Source organism: Musca autumnalis, unplaced genomic scaffold (assembly GCF_047663935.1).
Source record: "Musca autumnalis isolate F117 unplaced genomic scaffold, ASM4766393v1 scaffold_2, whole genome shotgun sequence".
Classification (NCBI taxonomy): domain Eukaryota; kingdom Metazoa; phylum Arthropoda; class Insecta; order Diptera; family Muscidae; genus Musca; species Musca autumnalis.
Window position 1 is genome coordinate 87,677,614 of NW_027411755.1, and position 20,881 is coordinate 87,698,494.

The 20,881-nt window shown below is 33.4% G+C and overlaps 1 protein-coding gene across 2 annotated transcripts in view; it reads right to left on the reverse strand.

Annotated features, from left to right (window-relative positions):
• Nha1 (Na[+]/H[+] hydrogen antiporter 1) overlaps positions 1 to 20,461 on the reverse strand; it is a 118,725-nt gene extending 98,264 nt beyond the window's left edge. Inside the window, exons 1-2 of one of the 2 annotated variants that reach the window (XM_073968164.1) lie at positions 19,887 to 20,271; positions 4,972 to 5,047 (exon numbers count right to left, since the gene is read on the reverse strand). The gene's annotated coding sequence lies outside the window, so the exon portion shown is untranslated. Of the gene's footprint in view, positions 1 to 4,971; positions 5,048 to 19,886 lie in introns of both variants that reach the window. The other variant, XM_073968165.1, reaches the window with a different exon arrangement.
• Between the last annotated feature and the right edge of the window lie 420 nt (positions 20,462 to 20,881).

Here is a 20,881-nt window from a genome sequence, read left to right on the forward strand (position 1 = left end):
TTATTTGTTTTGTAACACCCTACTCCAATCGATACCGATTGTTTTCAATGATGGATGAGATTTTGTTTGAGTAATATTGATCATCAGCGTCAGGTGAGTTAGGTCATGTTTAGAAGAACTAAGGGGAAAGTTGGAATATTTTTTTTTTGAAAATGGTTGGAATTTATATTATTTATTAACCGTAGAATCCTTGATATTTGAAAGTTCATTTATAAAAGTGTGTGGGTGCAGAACACAAAATCTTTCTAAAGTTTTTAAATTTTTAAAAGCAAATTGTAAAAATTGCAAAGCTTTAAGAATCCTGAAGATTCTGTAACAGAACATATGTCTGTCCCTCCACCATAATATGGAGGGTATCATTAAATTTGTCATTCCGTTTGTAACACATCGAAATATTCATCGGGGACCCCATAAAGTATATATATTCTTGATCAGGGTAATATTCTAAGTCGATCCGTATGTCCATCCGTTTGTTAAAATCAAGAAACAGCTCGCAATTTTTAAGAACGAGCTTTGTAATTTTGATATAAAAGTTTCTATTACTCCTAGGATGTTTGGTATTGCAAATGGGCTATATTTATCCATTTTTTGATATAGCCCCCATAGAACGATATTTTGATGGTTTTAGCATCATTATCACACCGAAATTACTGAAATTTGGTACTTAGTCTTCGTTGAGGGTATAAAACTTTTCCCCAGAATTTTGTTGTTTAGGCCTACGCCTTCATATAGCCCCCATAGGACGGTACATCCCGATATTTTCAAGGTTATGGCCACAATAATCCATCGAAATGGCAGAAATTTGATTTTCGATCTTCGTTGGGGGTATTCAACTTTCACCTCTACATATATATGTCAGTATAGGTCCAGGCCTTCATATAGCACCCATAGAACGGCACATCCCTTTATTTCGTTTGGGTCACTTCGTTTTATTTTTTTATAACGGTAAAAGTAGTGAAAATCTGAGTTTCTTACATTTTCAAATTTGAACGGGCATATCTTATTTTTTCCACAACGGATTTCTTTTGATCCTTCTTCCTTTTAAAGGGGTGAATAATGTCTTTTGAATAAGCTATTATTGTTTCAAATCGGTCAACAAATGGCTAAGTTATAGTAGTTTATGTCTGAAAAACCCCACAAAAATCCTATAAAGGAATTTCTCATAATTTTCAAAATAAATATTGAACAAAACAAAAAAACATTATATATATGCTACCTTCTTATTAACTTTGTATTTACTACTAGTTAATGTAAATAAAATAAATATAAATAAAATAAAATAATACGCTTATAACTCAAGAACCGGTGAACTGATTTTGACAATTCGCACCAATTCGGAATGGTATCATGGCAGAAAAGGATATATATATACATATATATAATTGTTCCACAAACATCCCATAAGGGACAAGACCAAATCCAACGAAAGTTGTTTCTTCGGTAAAAGTGACCATGTTAATTCTGAGTGGTACACTACAATTTGTGTGCCTGGAGTCTCTTGGAAAATTCGAAAAAGGAACAAGAGAAGAAGAGGAATCATGGCGCACCATGACAATGCGAGCTCTCACACGTCTATTCACTTGACTTGGCACCCAATGACTTCTTTTTATTCCCACGCATCAAGAAAAAAGGCGCGGCCAACGATTTTTTGAGCCTAGGTCGTCGTTGCTGGACCGTCGTTTTGTTTTTTAATGGCGACTTTGTATTCCTTTTATACTTTGCAATTCAAAAATATATATTTTCTACCTCATTTCTTCGGCTTAATTGGCAGACTGAGTTATTTATTGAGGATTTTAAACTTATCAACAGATTTTGTCTCTAATCTTTCCATTCTCTAACGGACATTGTCGGATTTTTCCGCCCAATGATGCTGCTTAGGTTCGACAATCATCCCTGTTCCAAATGGCAAATTTATTTCTGGATCAAATTCCGTCACACATTCCAATTTCATTGAACAAGGACATAAATGGCGTGTTCGGTGCATCAAATATATGAAATCGGCAAAAAATATACTGGAGCTATAACTAAATCTGAACCGATTCTTATCAAAATAAACAGCGTTCGTCCTTTGGCCAATAATCGGATTATGTTCGCTGAATTATTATTACCACACTAGTTCTTCTACCTTAATAGGTATAATAATTTCCAAACATTGCAGGGCTAATCTATAAATATAAAAGAGCAGGGAGGTGAGGGACTCACTGACTGACTGATTCATCAACGCCCAGGCGAAACGACTGAAGCTACAAGCATCAAATTTTGAGTGTGGGTTGTTGGAGTTGTGTAGGGGTGAGATTAGGCTGGGATTTTGGAAATTCAAACCAGAAGGGTACTAAAAGGTACTAAATAGGGTACCCTTTGTATTAGGCGAACGGGTACAGCTAGAATTCTGTAATGTGGAATTAGGGTCACTGATGGAGAATTAGAAAGATGTACCAAAGGGATTTTGGAGATTCGACCTGAAAGTGAACCAAAAGTACTAAAGTTACTAAATTTAGTACCAGTTGTATGTTTTGAACGGATATAGAATCCTGAAATTTGGTATGTAAATCAAGGTTGGGAAGTGGTTGATATAAGGAAATGGTTTTGGAAATTCTTACATATCTACTAAATGGTACTAAATTTGGTACAATTTGCATTTAGTTGAACGGATAGAGCTGGAAACCAGAACTTTGGAATTAAGATGGCTGTTGGAGTGTAGGATAGATGTATGGAGGTTGTTTTGGAAATTCATACTAAGGTGTATGAAAAGGATTAAATGGTACTAAACTTGGTACAAATTGGATGTTGGTGAACGAATAGAGCTGGAATGCTAAAATTTGGAATTATGATTATCCAACAGGATTGACATGTGAAGGCAGGTTTTGAAATTCGTACTTATGTGTACAAAAAGTATTATATGGTACTAAATTTGGTACCATTTTGTATTGGGTGAACGGATAGAGCTGAAATCCTGAAATTTGGAATAATGAGTACTCTTGAAGTGAAGAATTCAGACATGGAGGTACTTTTAGAAGTTCGTACTTATGTGTATGGGGTGCCACCGTGGTGCAATGGTATGCACGCCCGCCTTGCACGCAGAAGGTCGGGGGTTCGATTCCCCGGCCAAGCAACATCAAACATTTTTCAACGGTGGCAAAATACCCCTCAGTAATGTTGGCGACATTTCCTGAGTATTTCAGCCTTGAAAAACTTCTCCACAAGTGGTGTCTTAAGACACGCCGTTCGGACTCGGCGATAAACAGTAGGTCCCATATCATTGAGCTAGATATGAATCGGGGTGCACTCATTGATATGAGAGAAGTCTCCCTTGTCCCGTATGGGATGTTGTGGAACAATGTTTTTTTTTTTTTTTACTTATGTGTATGAAAAGTACTAAATCGTACTAAATTTGGTACAAATCGGATTTTGGTGTACGAATCCTCCTGGATTTTGGAATTGAGATTACTGTTGGAGTGGAGGATTGACGTAGTTACGGAAATTCGTACTCATTTGTACGAAAAGTACTAAATTTGGTACAAATTTGAGTTGGGTGAACGGATAGAGCTGGAATCATAAAATCTTGAAATAAGATTACTGTTGGAGTGAAGAATTAAGATAGTTTGGAAATTTGTACATAGTGTACGAAAAGTAATTCATGGTGCTAAATTTGGTACAGTTTGGATATGGGTGAAGGGATAGAGCTAGAATCATAAAATCTTGAATTAAGGTTACTGTTGGAGAAATTCGTACTTATGTGCACAAAAAGTACTAAATGGTACTAAATTTGGTATAATTTAGATTTGCGTGAACGGATAGAGCTGGAATCATAAAATCTTGAATTAAGGTTACTGTTGGAGTAAAGGATTGAGATAGTTTTGGAAATTCGTACTTATGTGTACGTAAAGTACGAAATGGTACTAAATTGTGTACAATTTGGATTTGTGTGAACGGATAAAGGTGGTACCCTTAAATTTTGAATTAAGACTACTGTTTTAGTATAGGATTGAGATATGGATGTGGTTTTGGAAACTCGTACTTATGTGTACGCAAAGTACTAATTTGGTTTAGGTGAATGGCTAGAGCTGGAATCTTGAAATTTTGAATTAGGTTTACTCTTGGAGTGAAGGATTGAGATAGTTTTGGAAATTCGTACTTATGTGTATGAAAAGTAATGAATGGTACAACATTTGGTACAATTTAGATGTGGGGGAACAGATAGAGCTAGAATCTTGAAATTTAGAAGTAATCAGTTGGAGTGTAGGATTGAGATAGTTTTTTTGTTTTTGTACGAAAAGTACTAAATGATACTAAATTTGGTACAATTTGCACTTGGGTAAATGGAAAAGATTATTGTTGGTGTGGAAGATTGTGATACGAAGGTAGTTTTGAAAATTCATACTTATGTGTACCAAGTGTTAATAAATTTGGTACAAATTGGATCTTTGTGAACGAATGGAGCTGGAATCCTAAAATTTGAACTAATCCGGTTGGAAATGTGGAAAAAAACTTTAAAATACGGGGTAAGGGGTAAGGTTCTAATAAAACCTGGAAACTGGTTTTTGGTGTGGAAATTCGAACCAAAATGGTATGAACAATATTAAATTAAATTAAAAATTAAATATGAATTAAAATAGGTATTAGTACAACAAAATTTTCAATGTTCCCCATTTCCATATTATATATTGCTTATTTGAATTTTATTTCTTTTCCACATACGAAGTAGCGGGCATTTTGCTAGTATCATAATAAATTTAAAAGTGACAATCGAAATCTCATTTTATTTCTGTAGAACAGAGTTGTTAAAATAATGGACTTGCATTAATGAAATACTTACATTTCGAAAATTTTTAGAAATTATTTTATTATAACCTAACAGAAATTTTGTTCTACTTAAAGTTCTTGTAAATGTGGGATATCACTCTGTCGACCCAGTCCGATTACAGCATTTCCCTAACTGTTAGTTGTTAGTGTACATGTCTACGTGCTTACCTTGAAATAGAAAAGCTGGATTGTCCAGTAAATGGCAAAAAACTTTAATTGTTTAACACCTCGAATTTATAAGAACCTGTAAAGAAATTTTACATAGTTATTAAAATAATTGTATACTCAAAATATTTTCGTTTGATATGGCGACTATTAACTTGGAAATCAAATATGAACTAAGAAATTGATTGTTTTGTTTCCAAAATATGAACAAAAAAGCAAAAGTCATATCAAATTGAAATACAATTTGGTACAAATTCATGAGATGACATTCTCTGATAATGGTTCTAATTAAAATTTATTTGGAGTTATGGGAACAGTGAATGTAAATGTAGACAAAACCATATAAAAGCAAAGTTAATTTTTCATTTCTATGGGAGGGTTTGTTGAAGAAACTAAGTGTGATAGACTGTGGTTTGACATTTTTTAAATAAATCTTAAGCATCTAAATAATGGACTGCATCATTTGCAAATAATCTCTCAACAACGTAACTACAACAGGGGAATTGTCCAAAAGAACGTCTGTAACCCTTCGTGCCTGTTTGCTGTGCAAATGATTAATGTAATATTATTCAACCCTTCAACAATTTCCGTCTATCTTTTCTGAGTCTACGTTGAATAAAAAAATCGAGATAATAAATCGTGTGGCAAACCAATAAAGTTTTAAGCACAGTGGTAGCAGTGTTGTTTCAACTTAAGGTAATAGATCAAAATTATGTAGATTTATAATTGGCAGAATAATAATGTAAAATAAATGTAAATTTTGTTTGTAGAACGTTTAATAACGCGGTTTATTTAATTGAAACATAATCATATTGTATGTCTTTGCGATTCGAAATATAACCTAACAACATTTTTTGAGTATTCTTTAGCCCCGTAAAACTTTTCTTACAAATTGTGTCGTTCGGTCTAGGCCATAAATAGAATGTCCCATATCATTGAACTAATATGAATCGGGGGTGTATTCATTGAGAATTATCCATAGTTTCTTTGATGATGTTAAAGCAAATGTATGTATGTGAAAGGAAAGTGTTATATGTGGGGATTTCTGAGTGAAATCGGATACTTTTGCAAAAAGTGGTTTTTGATTTCCTTTATTTTTCTGCTGTGTTGATGCTGCTCCTCAGAAAAAACATTTCAGTATATTTTCAGATTTTTTTACCAACGGTTCCAAAAAGTCGAATTTTGTAAAAAAGTCAAATTCTGTAAAAACTATATGCAAAGAAATACTCATAACTTCTTTAATATTGGTCCAAATAGTAAAAGTTTTCTTTTGTATTTTTTATCAGCTGTTTAGTAAAAAACAGTGGGCCTGGGTGCAATTTTCGAAATTTAGTAAATAAAAATAAATTGTTAACATTTGTTTTGTTGTTTTATTCGGGAATTTATCTTCACCAAATTCGGACATTCTACATTTACAAATAAATCTGCTTGATTTTTTGATTTTGAAAATGGTTTAGCAATTATTGTATTATTGCCTTAGTGGGTATTACTGATGAATTTTGTTTGTGCCCGCGATTGGTTTAGCCATTGCATAGCTCAAATTTAAATCCGTTTTTTTGTATTTTAATAATCATCTTCTGAAGAAAATACCACTTTAATATTTGGTAGATTATTCGGCTCTGATGCCCATTCATATAATTCCCGAGCTGTAGTTATTTGATTAGTTAGTTTATTGTCCGGCTGGTACAATAATTGCTAATCCATTTTCAAAATCGAAAAATGAAGCAGTTTTCAGGATGATTAGGATAAATTTCTTAATAAAACAAAGTCAGGCGGGGCAGACTATACGATGACCTACACCACCACGATTTCAATATAATTTGGAGAACTTTTTTCTAGACAAGGTTGCGTCACATTTTCGAAATGTCACCAAAATGTCTGTCTAATTTTGTGTCTGGTGCGCCAAATACCTTAAATCAGGCAAAAATATATATGGGAGCCATATCCAAATCTGAGCCGATTTCAATATAATTTGGCAAACTTATTTTTATTGAAAAATCATTTTCCAAATTTTATCAAAATTGGACAGAATTTGCGTGTTTGATGCACCATATACCTCAAATTGGGCGAGCAGATGTATGGGAGCTATATCCAAATCTGAACCGATTTCAATATAATTTGGCAAAGTTACTTCTAGTCCGAATTCGGTGAAGTTTTCCAAATGTCATCGAAATTGGCAAACTTTTTTCCCTCACACATTCCAAATTTCTTCAAAATTCGACTCAAATAGCGTCATTGGTGCACCGTATGCCACAAATCGGTTGAATATATATACAAATCTGAACCGATTTTCACCAAAAGCAATGGCGTTCTTACTATGGCTAAAAAATATGTTCCTCAATTTTCAGCTGAATCGGATAATAAATGCGACCTGTATGTTGCGAACAAAAATACATGGACAGACGGATGAACGGACATGCATAAATCGACTCAGAAAGTGATTTTATGTATATCCCCAAAGGGAACTACGGGTCTATGGCATTTCCTTTTCCATGTTACATACAAATGCACAAAGACATAATACCCCTTCCACAATGTGGTTTGTGGAATAAAAAAGTATTTTTTTGGTAGAATAACAAGTGTTTCACACTGGTGTAAAGGATAAATTGTATTGACAAATTTAAGAAAAAAATTAATAAAATAAAAAATGATAAAAAAATTAAGTTACAATGTTTTATTTATAAATGCACTTAAAAAAAATTGTGACAATGTTAAACGCAAGCGTTTTATTTGAGAGAATCTATCGTGAAAACTTATTTTTATACCCTCCACCATATGAAGGGTATAATTAAATTTGTCATTCCGTTTGTAACACATCGAAATATTCGTCGGAGACCCTATAAAGTATATATATATATATATTATTGATCAGCATAAAATTCTATGTCGAGTTGACCATGTCCGACTGTCCGTCCGTCTGTCTGTCTGTTGAAATCAAGATACAGTCGCAATTTTAAAGATAGAGAGTCAAAATTTGGTACAGAAGTTTTTATTACTTGCAGGATGGTTGGTATTGAAAATGGGATATATCGGTTCACGTTTTGATATAGCCCCCTTCCGATTTTCGGTATTTTTAAGGTTTTAGCTTCATTATCCTACCAAAATGGCTGAAATTTGGTACGTGGTCTTTTTTAGGGGTATAAAACTTTCCCCCAGAATTTTGTCGGTATCGGTCCACACCTTCATATAGCCCCCATAGAACGTTACCTCCCGATTTTCGGTATTTTTAAGGTTTTAGCTTCATTATCCTTTCAAAATGCTCAAATTTGGTACGTAGTCTTCCTTAGGGGTATAAAACTTTCCCCCAGAATTTTTTCGGTATCGGTCCACACCTTTATATAGCCCCCATAGAACGGTACCTCCCGATTTTCGGTATTTTGAAGGTTTTAGCTTCATTATCCTCTCAAAATGGCTGACATTTGGTACGTAGTCTTCTTTAGGGGTATAAAACATTCCCACAGAATTTTGTCGGTATCGGTCCACACCTTCATATAGCCCCCATAGAACGGTACCTCCCGATTTTCGGTATTTTGAAGGTTTTAGCTTCATTATCACACCGAAATGGCTGAAATTTGGTACTTAGTCTACGTTGGTGGTATCAAACTTTCCCCCAGAACTTTGTCGGTATCGGTCCATGCCTTCATATAGCCCTCATAGAACGGTACCCCCGATTTTCGTAATACTGAAGATTGTGACGTCAATATCGAACCGAAATGGCTGAAATTCGTTATTTTGTCTTCCAAGAGTTATAAAATATTCCAGAAGAGTATTATCAGTAAGGTCCACGTCTTCCTATATCCCCATAGAAGCGTACTTCTTGATTTTCGGTATTTTTTAAGTTTTAGCCACATTCTCTTACCGAAATATAGGATATTTGGTATTTAGTCTTCTTTGAGTCTAAAAACTTTCCGTTAGAAATTTGTCAGTATAGATCGACGTTTTGAAATAGCCCCCATAGAATGGTGCCTCACATTGTTTTACCGAAATTGCTGAAATTTAGTATTAAGTCTTCTTCATACACGACAGGAAACTAATTATTGTGGTGGAGGGTATAACAAGTTCAGCCCGGCCGAACTTAACGCCGTTCTTACTTGTCTAGTTTTAAGTGCATTTATAAATAAAACACTGTAACTTAATTTTTTCAATTATTTTTTTATGTTTAACTTTTTAGTAAATAAATTTTTTGACCACTGAGAACAAAATTACAGTCAATTTAGTTCGAAAATGTAGATAAAAACTTTAAACTGCCTGAAATCGGGTGATACCGCTATATGGGGGCTATAGGAAAAAATGGACCGATATTGGTTTTGGTTTCAGATTCATGTATTGTCATACAAATCTGAAAAGTGTGTAAAGTTTCAGTTCGATTGGTTAACTGCAACTGTGTTAAAAGGGTGTTACTAGATTTGAACTAAATCTGGTGGTACCGCTATATGGGGCTATAGGAAAAAATTGACCCATATTGGTTTTTGGTTTCATATTCATGTATTGTCATCCAAATCTGAAAAGTGTGCAAAGTTTCAGTTCGATTGGTCGACTGCAACTGTGTTAAAAATGAGTTACTAGGTTTGAACTAAACGGACACCAAAGCAAGTTAAATAAAACACTGTAAAAATGGTAATTATTTGAATCCTACTACCAAATAGGACTTACAATTTTTGTAATTAATCGTAGTTTAATTTCTGTATTCTTCAAGAAAATCGATGATGAGCAGCATCACCCCAGCAAAAAATAGGGGAAATCAAAAACCACTTTTTGAAAAATGTCCAATTTTATTTGTACTTTATGGACCCCCGCCGTATTGAGACGAATTTATAAAATTATTATGCTACCACCCATAATTGATGGAATAATTAACTTTAAATAATTACAGAAAAAAAACAATTCTTGCTTATACCATCACTGTACATCGCCCCTGTCGTAATCTATACTCAATTATATCACCCACTAAACAGATCTTTATCGGCAGTATTTCCTAGTCTATCCCTTTTTCACTTGTTTTTTTTTTATCCGCTGTTCTTGTCTTGTTGCTTTACCACAGATTTGTGTGGCAATGTCGACAGGAGCGTGTAAATGTATTTTTCTTTTTCTTAAATTTATAGCTGATATTGGCTCGCTTCCATTTGCTACTATTGTTTTGTAATGATTTTTCGTTTTTTACTCTGAGGATAACCCTCATCACTCTGCGAAATAGTAAAAAATACAAGGGAAACCAATACACATTGTCATGAGTATGATAGCATTCTTAGGTTTGAATAGATTTCAACGTTTGAATTAGTTTTTATTTTTATAAAGGAGCGAGCCATCGTTGTCATAGCATTTTTATGTGTTCAGACATTGGTTATGTGTGTATAACGCTTTCTTGACTTCTGGGTTTTTTTGCAAACGGCCAATAATCAAAGCAATCACAAGTGTTACCAATACTAACGTCTTATATAGAATGTTGGTATTATCTTCAAGTAGCAGCAAATTCCTGTAATGTCAGCAACAGGTTTAATGTTAAATCCATTGGTAAATAATAATATGACAATAGAGTGGTTTACAAAGGCCAAACACATCTGTAAGTATGCCTCGATGTTGTTTTCTCAGAAATACAATACAACTGCTGGTAGTTGAATTTATGGTTGTAAATGATTTAAACTGAAAACATAGAGTAAAATCAATTTTGTTTCAAGTATTTCCATGTTCAGATATTATGATGTTGAAACTGGAAGCTATGCATTCTTGGATGGTACTAGGCCTCCCGAATCGGACTTCATTTGGTTAAACACCAAGTCCAGAGCCTACTCTGATTAGTCCTATTAAGTAAAAGTATTAATTGAAAAATACCTCAGAAGGGTTAAGCTCAATTTCAAGTCTTCATATTTAGAAACTTGTTTGTGCAACTATATTACTCTTCAATAATGCTCAATAACTTTAAATTACGCCCACTTTAAATACTATACACCTATTATTATTTTCTTCTTTTTGCAAAATAAACATTGATAATAACAATACATCTTTTTGATTCATTACTATGACCATATGACTTAATTACTATGTGGTTCTGAGTAAAGTATGGGCACGTTTTTTTTTCTTTCGAATACATAAATATAAAATAAATTGCATAATCATGATACACCAAAAGACATTATTTATTACCGCTGCCGCTTGCCATAAATTTTATGGAATGCACATAAATATGTAAAGTGCTTGTTGCCTTTTGTGCTATAAAAGGTATTAAATATATTAAAATAACGTGTATATTGTTACCCACCATAAACATATGAATATTTAAGAGCGGAAATAGTATTTAAGCGTTTGTAGATTAATGTTTAAATTATGAACTCTTATTTGTATTAAAATGGAAATTACCATTGAAAGTAGCGAGGTAAAACATGTATGTATGTATTTATATATTTATTGTATATGTTATTAATCGTACCCATATTTTGTATATATTTAAAAATAAATAATGTACATATTTTGAAAATATTTAGACTTGTTTTCAGAGAGTTTCCAATAACTAAACATATATACTAAGTTTCATTCCCGCTAAATAAGCAGTTATAAAAAAAACAGTTATTATGCATTAACATTAAACTACTCCAGCCAAGTAAATGTTACGGCCCTGCAAATTCAATACCAACCATTTAGTTTATGAAGAATATACCTATTAAAGCAACATATAATTTTCATTATGAGACAAAATGGACAAAATGTTCATAGGTAGTATCTTTTTTTCAATATTCTTTTATTCAATAAAAAAAACTGAGCAATTTTTTGGTACATTTTTAATATAACAAGGATATTTTCCGAAAATATGGCAATACCGTTATGACTTTTCTTTTCAAAAACTATATAGTACGGACCTATAATCCAAACACAGATGAAGAGACCTTAACATATAAAAAGAAAAATTTTCAAACCTATTCAGATGTGCGGGAGTGTATTTATTAAATTATCGTTGAAAAATATACTAAAAACAACCTGATTGAGGTATTTTACAACAATGACAGGTTCTAAAGCGTTGGGTATTATATGACAGCGAATATTTTTATACCCTCAGTCTTTAGGCTAGAAAGGGTATATACACTTTGATACGATCAAAAATGTGCTAATCGAAATAACGGTTTTAGACCCCAAGTATGTTTTGAAATTCGTTTCAGACAATTTGGAGTCGATTTAGCCTGTCCGTCCGTCTGTCTGTCTGGTTGGCTGCGCGCGATAACTCTCGAACGGATCAACCGATTCGAACAGAATTTTGGGTATAGTAATATTTTGTCCAAAATTATTTTAAGTTCGAAGATGGGCCATATCGGTCCACTCCTTCAAGTACCTCCCCCACAAAAGTTCAAAATTTTTCTGTCAAATGGTGTGAACGATAACTCTCGAAGGTCCAAACTTTGCACATCGTATTATTCCCTCCAGATATAGATCAGGTTTGAATATGGACTATATCGGTCCACTCATTCGGGTACCTCCTACACAAAATTCCGAAAAAGTGAAGTTTAAGAGCTTCTCTCGGATCGGTTTGAATTTTTTTCAGTAGGTTGTCCTTGCGGCTCCCTTTATGACGGTACAATTTTTTTCGAAGGCAGGTCCATACTACCTGAGATAATGGCCGAAAAGCTCCAAACACCCCTAACTACACCAACTGAAAGGGAGGGAGTTTCTGATTGGTCCAAATTTTTCACATCGTATTATTTCATCCAGTCTGGTATCAGGTTTGAATATGGACTATATCGGTCCACTCCTTCGGGTACCTCCCACACAAAAATCGGAAAAAGTAAAGTTTAAGAGCTCCTCTCACATATAAATAAATATAAATATTTAAACATCTACGAAATTAGCCGATAGCCTTAGATGCTAGTGCTATTTATACCCTCAGCCTTTAGGCTAAAGAGGGTATTTACACTTTGATACGACCAAAAATGTGCCTCATCGAAATAATGGTTTTAGACACCAAGTATGTTTGTACGATATCCGTTTCAGACAAATTTGAGTAGATCTAGGAAAGTCCGTCCGTCTGTCTGTCTGGCTGGCTGGTGCGCACGACAACTCTCGAACGGATCAATCGATTCGGTTCAAATTTTGGGTATCGAAATATTTTGTCCGGATTCGATTTAAGTTCGAAGATGGGCCATATAGGTCCATTCCTTCAGGTACCTCCCCCACAAATGTTCAAAAATTGTCGCAAAACTTGTGCACACGATTAATCTTGTAGGGAATAACCGATTTGCTCCATACTTTGCACATCGTGTAATTTCTACCAAACTGAGATGAGGTTCCAATATGGACTCAATCGGTCCACTACTTCGGGTACCTCCCACACAAAATTTCGGAGAAGTTCAGTTTAGGATCTGGTCTCGAATCGCTTTGATTTTTGTTTACGCAAGTTGTATTCGCTGTCCTCTATACGACGCTGTAAGTTTCATTAGGGGCAAGTCCATACTTCCAGAGAAAATAGCCTGAAAGTTACAAAAAAAAACCCTATAACATCGTGTGTAGAGGTTGGAGCGCAAGATAACTCTCGAACGGATCTGCCGATTCGGTCCAAAATTTGGCTTTCGTAATATTTTGCCTAAACTTAGTTCAAGTTCAAAGATGGATTATATCGGTCCACTCCTTCCGGTACCTCCCCCACAAAAGTTCGAAAAAGTTGTGAGTACGATAACTCTTGAAGGAAGTAACCGATTTGGTCCATACTTTGCACATTATGAAATTTCTACCAGACTTAGATGAGGTTACAATATGGAGTCAGTCGGTAAACTCCTTCGAGTACCTCCCACACAAAATTTCGGAAAAGTTCAGTTTAGGACCTGCTCTCGAATCGCCTTGGTTTTTGTTGTAACATCTTGTATTCACTGTCCCTTATACGAAGGTACAAGTTTCCTTAGAAGCAAGTCCATACTTCCTGAATAAATAGACCGAAGGGTGTAAAAACCCCCTATTGCACCCCCATTATCTATGTCGGTTCATTCCTTTAAGTATCTTTTCCGCAAAATTTTTGAACTTTAATCCTAGTCAACATTTTTGTGGGTTCATACGACCAAATTTTTGAAACCCACTAAATACATAAGGTTTTTGTGAAAAAAGTGTTTCAATTTGCACAGGCTTAGGGTATATCTCTGTCGGCAAAGCCGACTGATACTTTTTTACTTGTTTTTATATAATTTTATTGTAATTTTTTATTATAATAAATATTTGAAATAAAACAAAAAATAAAAAACATCTACGAATAGATATGGAATGCTGTTAACGATTTATGCATACACTTTCTCATAAAAACAAATAATACATTTTAAATATTTTTGTTCTTTATAGGAGAATAAAAACCGCTGTAACTTTTGCGCGCATCGGCTAATATTGTGAAAGCGAACAAATTTGAAACCAAAATTGTTTCCTTAACCTCTATACTAAAAACCGTAGATGCGCCAGCAAAAACGTTGTTACATTTTTTCAAATGGAATTGCAAAATAATTTTGGTTTTTACCATATATACTCGTATATTCTTGATTAAGGTAAATTCTGAATCGATCTATTCATGTCCGTCTTCCCAAAAATTTTTATTATTAGTTTTTCGAATAGCCTTAATAAAACGGTACCGCCCCAACTGTCTTATACAACAGTGACAACAAACCAATAATATCAATAGAAGACAAGAAGAAAGTATGGAAAGAATATATGGAACAACTGTTCACAGATAATAGTCGATCAGACAACAGTGAACAAATACTATTGTCACTTTCAGGAACCCCTATAACAAGAAGTGAAATAGAGTCCGCTATTACATCACTTAAGGACAATAAATCGCCGAGACCTGATGAGATTCCATCAGAAATTTTAAAATTATAGACTCCAACAATGTTGACCTACTAAGAATGCTTTTCAAAGAGATTTATGAGACAGGAATATATCTTCAAGATTGGCTAAAATCAGCTTTCGAAACCATACCCAAGAAAAGCTACGCCAAATCATGTAATGATTACAGGTTAATAAGTCTTATGAGCCATGCTTTAAAAATATTGCTCAGGATAATACATAAGAGAATTTATCCAAAATGCGAAAAATATATGGGCATATCTCAATTTGGTTTTTAGAGAAGGTATGAAGCCATACTCTCCCTACAAATTGTTGTTCAAAAATGCCGAGAAGTGCAGAAAGATGTTTTCTTATGTTTTATCGACTATGAAAAAGCGTTCGACAAACTACAACACTACAAACTAATTGATATCCTTATCTTAATTGGTATTGACAGTAAAAAATCAGATGTATCAACAATTTATATTGGTTTCAATCCGCACAAATTGAAATTGATGGAGATATAACAGAACCTATTTTAATATCAAGAGGCGTAAAACAAGGATGTATATTGTCTCCATTGTTATTCAATATGTACTCCGAATTCTTTTTTTTTTGAAGAATCCATCAACAAAACCTTTAAAGGCATATTCATTGGAGGTAGATACATCAATAACATACGATATGCTGGTGATACTACAGTATTAGCTGGCAGTATCTCACACCTGCAAGAATTAATGAAGAAATTGGTAACATGCAGTTACAAATATGGACTAAATATACAATAATACAAGGAAAAAATATATAATTGTGACAGGAGAAATAGCCACAACAATATTTCCCTAAAAATACAAATTTTTTTCAATTAAAAGAGTCCTAAACATTAAATATCTTGGAAAAGATATAAATGGCGAATGGGATAGCTCCAAAGAAATAAAAAGGCGTATTGAAATTGCACGAGACTCATTTTTTTAATAAAAGAAAGTTCTGACAAGCCATGATATTAATCTGGAAACGATATATAGATCTGTAAAACCGATCTTTTCATTAGCATTTGAACCCGTGCAAAGGAAGTCGGGAAAGATCCGATCTTTTCTTCAGCATTTGAACCCATTCCATCGATCCAATAAAGACGATGTTTGTGTTTTTTTTATTTATACTCCCTTATATTTTCTTTTATTTATCTAAATATGTTTAAAGCTATATAAGGTTTATTATTTACAATAGGCTTGCAACTCATGATTTGTCATCGAACATTTTGCTGGGTATGGTCAACCTTATTATATCCTATGGAAACTTGGACAACAAAAGCAGTAGATGTGAAGAAATTACAATCCTTCGAAACGTGGGTCTACCGCCGAATTTTAAAAATACCGTGGACTGCCTTAGCCACAAGCAATGATGTGATGCGAAAAATTAATCGAAGTAGAGAGATCATGATATACATCAAGAGACGAAAACAGCCTACCTTGGTCATATCATGAGAAATTCAAGATACAAAACCCTGCAAGATATCTTAAAATCAAGAATAGAAGGAAAAAAATCAAGAATAGAAGGAATTATGTTGGATTGCGAATATTCAAGAATGGACTGGAATACGAGATGTTGGTTACCTATTAAGTGCTGCCAGAAGTAGAGACATATTTGCCGATATTGTGACAAATTTATGAATTTATCTAATATTTTTATTTAAAATCGAATTTTTATTGTAATTGTAATTGTAATTGTAGGCAAATAATGAAGATGAAAAAGATAAGTAGCTCCCATATAACGGTACCGCCCAATTTTAGCTGACCGAATTAGATAAAATTTTGTATTTGGGATTCCTTCCCAGTGCTCAAAAAATCTCCACATAAAATTGTCAAAATTAATTATTCCATAGCACTATAGGTCATTTGGCCTGTTTTGAGGCAAAAATTAATAACGATGGACTTATGGGCTTTTTATACATTTTTAATGATTTATGTAACAAAGTGGACTAAACCAAAGAATTATACAGTAGAATTCGGTTATAGCGAACATCGGTTATAAGAAACTACGTCTATAACGAACAATGTTTTTGCTCTCTTAGAAATTTCCTTAAGATTTGCACACACATCCAACTTCTTAAAACGACCACGATTAAAACGAACAAAAAATTTCACCCCACTAGTAGAATTTCTTACAATTTGTTAGTATTTAGAGGCCTGCTGTCAAGCCGATAGCGACGAATTCGATCACTTTTTAAAATATTTTAATATAATAATACACAGGCTTAACCCCAAGTCGTTGTTTAAATATTTTATTAAAACAACTTTAATTTATTAGTGGGAAAAATTGGCGATGTTTACCAAGGGGTAAGCAGGGAAGGCTACATTTCAGATTTCGCCACAGATCTTCATCAGTGCCCTTGCTTCTTGTTTTTCAACAAGGATTTGAGCGAGCAATTGACAATTGGGTATAAAAAGTTTCTTGTTGAAAAAACAAGAAACAAGGGAACTGATGAAGATCTGTGGCGAGATCTGAAACTATAGTCTTCCCTGCATTACCCCTTGGACATTTGGACATTTTTTCCCACTAATAAATTAAAGTAGTTTTAGTAAAATATTAAGCCTGGGTACATTGAAAATAAAAGATAAGTCATCATTCCAAATAAAAAAGTAATTTGAAATAAGAATTTTACGTGCAAACACGTTTATAACGAACGCCGGATATAACAAACAAATTGTTGTTCCTAACCTCTATTCTTATTATGGATATAAAGAACTAAAAGTTGATCCGCCAAAAGATTTTTATAAACAGTGATACATTAAAAATGTTGATTCACGAAGATATCTTTTTAAACATTACATAATTTAAAGGACCAAATAAATCGTGTAAACATGGTCCCTATTTAGAAAGTACTATATATAGGCTTACAGAGGGTCGGCCATTCAGAGTACTGTTAACAACATTTGACAACAAACTTAATAGATTTTATATTATTGTGATTTTAGTTTCTTTGTATTTTAAATCACAATAATGTTTTTGACATCAAACATAATAATCAGCTGGGCTTATTGGCCGAACTTATGTAGGCCTTGATAGCTATAATTAACAAAAATGTTGACCACGAAAGGTTTGTCCATTTTTACAACACATGGTGAATATTTCTTTGAAGAAAATGTCCTTTTAGTTCAAAGCGGATGCTTTTTAGTATTTAATACTTCCTTCAACAAACCAAAAATGAAAAAATATTTTTTTCTGCAAGGAAGCGATATAGATGAAAAAAACGCAAAAAAAATTGCAACTTGGTATATTATGTAGTTTTGGGTGCCACCGTGGTGCAATGGTATGCACACCCGCCTTGCACGCTAAAAGTCGTGGGTTCGAATCCCAGGCCAGGCAAAATCAAATTTTCAACGGTGGCAAAATACCCCTCAGTGATGTTGGCGACATTTCCTGAGTATTTCAGCCTTGTAAAACTTCTCTGCAAGTGGTGTCTTAGGAAACGCCGTTCGGACTCGGCAATAGACAGTAGGTCCCATATCATTAAGCTAATATGAATCGGGGTGCACTCATTGATATGAGAGAAGTCTCCCTTGTCCCATTTGGGATGTTTGTGGAACAAATATATATAATATATATATTATGTAGTTGATACAGAACCCTTTTCTGAAGATATTCCCGGTGGTAGAATTTCAGTCAAAGTCAGACATCTTTGTAAAAGTCTAAAATATAAAACTATAATTTTTTAACAAAAATTGTTTTTAGGTTGTATCCTATATATGTATGTGTTTGGAAATTATATGTATTTGGTTATTACCAAACTCTTACAAATTGTGTTTAAATTCTGCTCTGAGTTTTCGTCTTTTTTCAATATTTTTATTTTGCCTTCGAAATTTGACTTTGTCTTCGAATTATACCGCAAATTTTGAATATTTTTGAAAACAAATTGCATATACCTATAATTTGGCACGTTCTTTTTTCAAATCAAATTAGAATACTCGCGTTATTAAAAATTCAAAAATGGACTTTTTGCTAAAAACCTGTCCAAATTACCTATAGTGCATATTTACAAGTTCAGAATATTTCATGGTGAAGGGTATAAAAAGTTCGGCCCGGCAGAATTTAATGGTTTTTTGTACGATTCATATTTTAGCTACAACAATAAGCTTGTAAAATTTTTTCCATCGATATGAAAATAATTTTGACTTGTAGTGCGATTTCCTGAAAATTCGATCATCATAAATTTTCGTAGAAATTTCCTTTTTAGCCACAACAATGAACTGGTAAAGATTTTTCATCGATAGGGCCATAAATGCGGACCCTTTCGTGAAAATACACCTTTGGTCCATATAAATTACTATGAAACAATGATCTTTAAGGTGGCACGGGTTAACTTAACCGATCGCCATAAAATTGCATATAGAAGGTTTTTGGATCAAATGAAAAAAATTAGGGGGTAGGCCTTTCAAAATTTTTTTTCGTTTTTGGTCCGCCCTAATGTACATATCCAATGAAGCCAAAAATAATATCTGCCAAATTTCGCGGTTACGATATGGTCATTTAAGCTGTCCCATAAACCGCTATTCTATGGACCTGGGCACGGGACATTGTATCTGTTATAGTACGTTTATATATAACCGGATTTAACAAACCCACTGGGTTTCAAATGTCAATTCCATTGCTTATATTTCAAATAAATCCTCATAAAGAAGGTTAACCCTGCGAAAGGCTATAATATAAACATGGTCTTAATTTAGTTTAAAACGGATTAGATTTATATATGGCTACGATGTGTATACCGCGACGCATTTCATTCTTTGTTAACAGAATTTACATGTCTAGCGGATATATTAGTAATATAATTTGTTTTTATTCAATTTCCTCTTTATCATAATGATATATCCAATCTTCATCAAACCAACATCGAAACAATGAATCGACCATAAATTAATGCAATTATTGATAAAAATAGTAATTTTTTTTGTTAGGAATTTGATTACACTTATGTATTTATGTATGTATTAAAAAAGTAAACATAAAAAGCACAGTCAAAAAATAAATTAATTATAGGTATGCTATTGTGAAACACTTAATATGAATTAAAACGTTTTTGCATTACAGTAAAATAAAAAACAAAACATTTGTAATTGTTAATCTGTGGCACGTACTCTGTTGGTTATTTGCGTGATGTGATGTTTGACGCTGCAGCACCTGTCAAGCGGCTTAAAATTAATTTGATTTTTTCACTTTTATTCGTTTCAAATGCAAATATAATTTTTCATTAAATGTAAATCGTTTAATACACTTGACCGTGAATAAAGGAGGATCTTTTATAAATTCACGTTTGCACAAACACAAGAAAATTATTAGATTTGAATAATTTTTTGTTTTTTATTATTCTTTTACGTTTCACAAAACTACGAGTTTTTCGAAAACAAAAACAATTTTTGACATTTCTTTTGCAATCGGCTCTTCTTTCGTTCACTTATAACGCTTGTCGTCGAATTAATACTCCGTCCCCGTCGCACAGAAGACTGAATTGGTTGTCAAAAATGTACTACACTTTATAGGTTACGATTATTTGAATTGACGATTCAACAAACGATTCAACCAATGATTTATGTTTGTGATTTAAGTACATATTACGTTGACGATCAGTCAGAACTCGACTAGCCAAACACAGCCCACCGCACTTCGCAAACAATTTTTTACAATCTCACCACCCTCCTCCTGTTTTTATACTAACAACTGCCATAATAAATATTGAATATTCCTCAAGAACAACAATAATAACCGTGCGATAAACTTCATTGAAATGTCTGAAAGAAGACGGTAACTAAAGGCGCATTGCTAAAAGAAACATTGCACACAATGTCTAGTATTTTCAATCGTTGGTTGTATTCTTCTTTTTCGCTAAACGCCATCATGATGAACTAAACGTCGTACAACAACTTCAAGTATCGTCGAAGAGCTGAAATCAAAGGAAAACATATGATAATACATTATTGCACTGTTGTTCGATCAACTTCGAATCAACGATGAATGACAGTTTGCTGTTTAAGGCAATTTCTTCTGTGTTATTCTCCAAACGGATGTACGTAACTGTTATACATTAACTTATACGAATATATATAACAGTTGTAAACGTCAGCGATAATTCTAA